Source organism: Desmodus rotundus, chromosome 3 (assembly GCF_022682495.2).
Source record: "Desmodus rotundus isolate HL8 chromosome 3, HLdesRot8A.1, whole genome shotgun sequence".
Taxonomy (NCBI): Eukaryota; Metazoa; Chordata; class Mammalia; order Chiroptera; family Phyllostomidae; genus Desmodus; species Desmodus rotundus.
In genome coordinates this window covers 99,988,928-99,993,901 of record NC_071389.1, presented here as the reverse complement: position 1 = coordinate 99,993,901, position 4,974 = coordinate 99,988,928, and positions in this window count along the sequence as shown.

The window sequence follows — 4,974 nt, the reverse complement described above, 5'->3', positions numbered from 1 at the left end:
GCTTCTTTGGGATGAAAGGCTCTCTATATATCATTTAAGTCCAGTATACCTAGGGCGTTGTCAATGCTACAATATCCTTTTGATATTTTGTTTGGAAGATCTGTCCCTTTTAGACGGTGGGGTGCTCAAGTCCCCTACTATAATTGTGTTGCTGCCAACATCTTTCTTGAAGTCCTCCAAGATTTTCTTTATGTATTTGGGTGCTCTTATGTTGGGAGCATATGTATTTACAATGTTTATGTCTTCTTGGTGGATTCTTCCTTTTAGTATTATGAAGTGACTTTCAGGGTCTTTCTTTATAACTCTTTTTTTGAAGTCTATTTTGTCTGATATGAGTATTGCTACCCCTGCTTTTTTTTTTCCTGTGTGTTTGCTTGGAAAATTTGTGTGCAGCCCTTCACTTTCTGTCCGTGTAGGTCTTTTGTCCTCAGGTGGGTCTCTTGTAGGCAGCATATGTGTGAGTCTTGCTTCCTTATCCATGCAGCTATTCTATGTCTTGTGATTGGAGCATTTAATTCATTTACATTTAAGGTTATTATTAATAAGTACTTATTCATTGCCATTTTTTCATAGATGTGTTCTTCCCTCTCTCTCTCTCTCTCTCTCTCTTTTCTTTCCTTTCCTTAAAGCAATCTATTGAACATCTTTTGCAGAGCTGATTTGGTCGCAGTATATTCTTTTAGACTTCTTTTGTCTTGGAAACTCCTTATTTGGCCTTCTATCTTAATTGAGAACCTTTCTCGGTAAAATAGTCTTGGTGGCAGACCTCTGGTTCTCATTACTTGGAATATATTTTGCCATTGTCTTCTGGCTTTGAGTGTTTCCACTGAGAAGTCAGTCGCTAACCTTATCGGGGCTCCTTTGTATGTTACTTCCTGTTTTTCCCGTGATGCCTTTAAGATTCTCTCTTTAGCTTGGAATTTTGCCATTTTAATAATTATTTCTTTGAATTGGAACTCTTTGGGTGCCTCTTGCTTGGGACTCTCTGTGTTTCCTGCATTTGGGTGACTTTTTCTCTCATCAAATTAAGGAAATTTTCCATGATTACTTTTTCAAACAGTTTTTCTATTCCTTGCTCTTCTTCTCCTTCTGGTATCCCTATTATATGGATATTATTATGTTTCATGTTGTCCTGCATTTCACTGAATCCCTCTTCATTCTTTCTGAGCCTCTTTTCCTTTTCTGTTCATTCTGGGTGTTGTTTTCTACTTTGTCCTCCCATTCACAGATCCGATCCTCTGCTTCATCGAGCCTGCTTTTGATCCCTTCTACTGTGTTATTCAGTTCAGAAATTGTGTTCTTTACTTTCTCTTGTCCCTTGTTGATAGTTTCTATTTCCCTTTTCATGTTGACATAGTTTGCCATGACTTCATTGTAGTTTCCTTGTAGTTCTTGGTAATTCTGTGTGAGCTCATTAAGCTTCTTTATAACCAATTCTTTGAACTCATTATCTGATAGTTGACTTGCCTCTATTTCATTTAGCATTCTTTCTAAGGCTTCCTCCTTTCCTTTCATTTGGGGATTGTTTCTTTGTCTTCCCATTGTTTGTGAGACTCTCCCTGTTACCGTCTGCTTTTTAGGTTGCTCTCTTCTGACCCCCTGGATTTATGGTGTAAAGTTCTGTGGTTGAATACCTGTGATATTCAGTAGTACAGTCTCCTTGATCTCCCAATCTTACTGATCTTAGTCTTTCATTTATGTTGGCTCTGTGTATGTCTTTAGTTTTTGGTTGTTGTTGGGTCTATCTTTGGTGGGTCCTTCTCACCAGCTTTTTGTCTGAGGGTCAGTCTGTCCCCCACCTTTTGTTTTCTGTTGTGCAGGTGTAGGCAGGTTGTGTTAGAGCTGGTTCTTCAGTGTGTACAAGGTTTTGAGGCTTTTCTCTTGCTCTTGCTCAGTTGTTTGTTCTGAGTAATTTCTCCACTATTTAGTTGTATTTCCAGATATTTCATTGGTTTTGTTAGTTTGACTTCCACACCCTCCTTCACCTTCTTGTGTTCTTATCTGTTGGTGGTTCCTTTGTTGGTGTGATTCCTCTTCCAGGAGGTTTCCTGGTGTTCACAGCTTCTGTCTACTTGTCTCTGATTGCAGGGTACACACCAGCCCTGCACACTCAGAGCTGCACTGGACTCCAGGCAGACTCCAATTTCAAACTTTTCTTCCCCTTGGAGGAGTCGGTGCAGATCTTCACCAGCAGGGTATGCTGCGCTCAACAATGGGAGGCTCAGCCCCTCCTGGTCGCCTGAGCACCTGGGCTGTGGTGATTGCTGTGCAGAAAAGTGTGGCCGCCTAGCTCCAGGGACCTGAATCCAGACTCCAGGGACCTGGGGCCAAGCCCATTTAAATTTCACAAGATTGGAATATATAAAGGAAACCTAGCTACCAATGGCATTGCTCCAATTCCATTCTGAAAGTTAGTCATTAATAGTGAGCATTTTTTGTGATTTTATACACATGATGTCATTGTTTCTCAGTATTTCACTAATCACCAATGACACAGTTACCAAGAGCAAACAAAGGTATAATGCAGTGATGTTATGCATGCAAAATATTGTAATTGTGAATGGGGAAAGGGATTGGTTCAGATTAAGTTCAAGGCATTTGACTTGGATTTTCTTGGTGCACCAAATCTAGACTCCCATGGTGTTTCTGTGTCTTAGGACTGTATTTAAAAACTCGCCATTTTATTTGTTGAAAATATTTTTAAAATCCTCATAACAATACTTAAAAATACAAGTTTCTGAAATGGGAATGCTGGGGAAAGTGAGTGAATTTCCAGATGTTCCAACAAAAATTACCTTCTTCTTATAATGATTCCAGGTTTAGGAATTTCTCAGGTTTATTACCACGGGGCAGATCAGGCTGGAAAAGTAGTCAGCAGCCCCTGGTCCTCTATTCAGTGACCTGGGCACAGCTACCCCAGCAAACACATCTTTTGGGAATGGTGGATGTGCCCTCAGTTGGGGGACCCACAGATGCAGACATTTCTTCCCTCAGCTGGGGACCCAGAGGTACAGACATTTCTCTTTGAAAGCGACATGCAGTTATGATCTGAGGCTCCCAGTGGAGCTGCCAGGGCAGGTATGATGAATAGAGACAGACTCTGTGAACATTTCTGTGTGGGCCATGAGAAAGGGACCTGGAGATTTGGAAACCTCAGGCCCTCAGCATGGATTTTTGCTTAATGAATTTGTGGCTATTCTTCTCCCTTCCATTCCCAAAACCTCAGTTCTGCTTTCAACTTATTATCTACTCACCATATTTCATCTCTGCCTCAGCCACTATAATTATGAGCTATATTAAAAAGAGATGTTTCCTCCTTTCTGGGAGGAAGGCAGTTCAGACTTAGTCCTTTGCAAATTTTCAAGAGAGACAAGTTTCTTTCAATTGTCCTCAGTCACAGCCCTGTAATCATGAGAATACTTAATTGTGCTGGAAGTTCTCTGAATTCTTCAGCAGAAAAGGGCACAATCAATGTATGAGAAGTATAAATTGACAGGATAAGGGACTAATTGCTATATCAAGTGAATATCTTCTGTACCACAGGCACACTTGAGTGGTCTTTAGTCACAGAAATTCTTGGAAATAAGACAAACTCCAGCTATATAAAGGTTTATACCTCAAGAAACCCTCTTTTCTGATGTGTGAGATTGTGATAGCACGTACATGGTGTTATGTTTGGTGTGACGTGTACTTGGAAATTAATTACTTAAATTAACCTGGTAATCATAGCACCAACTACACCCACTGTGAAAAGTTATAAAAATACACAGTGAAAAAGTCTCTAATAACTACCTAAGCAGAATAGAGAACAATACTATTTATTCCTCAAACTTCACACAGCTAACAAGAAATAAGCATTAGATAAATCACATATTTCTAAAACAAATGAGACTAAAAGAAGTCAAGATGTGATTCTGAAAATACAAGTTAATGGGAAAATGTATATAGAATGGAGATCTTATTATGATTAAAAAAACCCCCAAAACAACCATAAATCCCACATTTCAAAGGAATCTCTTAAATGAAAAATGGTTGGAGTGGGGGGAGTGGTGGAGGGCAAATGGAGACAACTATACTTGAACAACAATAAAAAATTAAAATAAATAAATAAATAAAAGAGAAATGTTTTCATATGGTGTTAACCAAAAAGACATATAAAATTATATATGTAACATGATCAAAACTATATTTTAGAAGTATACTAAAATTTTAGTAGAAAACTTTAATTTGTAGATAAAAAGTAAATTGCTAATTTACTTTTATTTTTCTGTATAATTTCAGTTTTCTACAAGCATCTGCATATAAAAAATAAAATTTTAAACAAAAAACATTAATTTGAATTCATGTATTACTTCAGAATAAATATTATTTTTCTCATTTAAGAGTCAGAAGTAGAATGGTCATAGAACTATTTAAAAAGTAACAGATGAAAGCAAATGTAATTACCTTACTTACTAAAGAGTTAGCTGCAGAGCTTCATCTTGCCACTCCTTCTTCATCACTCTAGGTGCCTTTGTAGAATTGGGTTTTATTTTTCTTTGTCTCTTCTAGCTTCTAACAAATAGTTGGTGAGTTTAATTCCTGAGCAGAAGTTTTCTTAATTTTTTTGTTTACTGCATTTGTTTCTGAAGAATCCTATGGTGAAGCAAGAGAGACATTCACCTGTAGCACAAAATTTAAGGGGTGCCAATGAGCTCAATAATCAATGAACATATATATATTTTCATTTTATTTTATTTACTTTTAACATTTTTATTGTTATTCAATTACAGTTGTCTGCATTTTATCCCCATCCCTCCACCTCACCCCAGCCAAACCCACCTCTCTCCCCCACCTCCACCCTCCCCCTTGATTTTGTCCATGTGTCTTTATAGTAGTTCCTATAAACCCCTCTCCCCACTATCCCCTCCCCACTCCCCTCTGGCTATTGTTACATTGTTCTTAATTTCAATGTCTCTGGTTGTATTTTGTTTG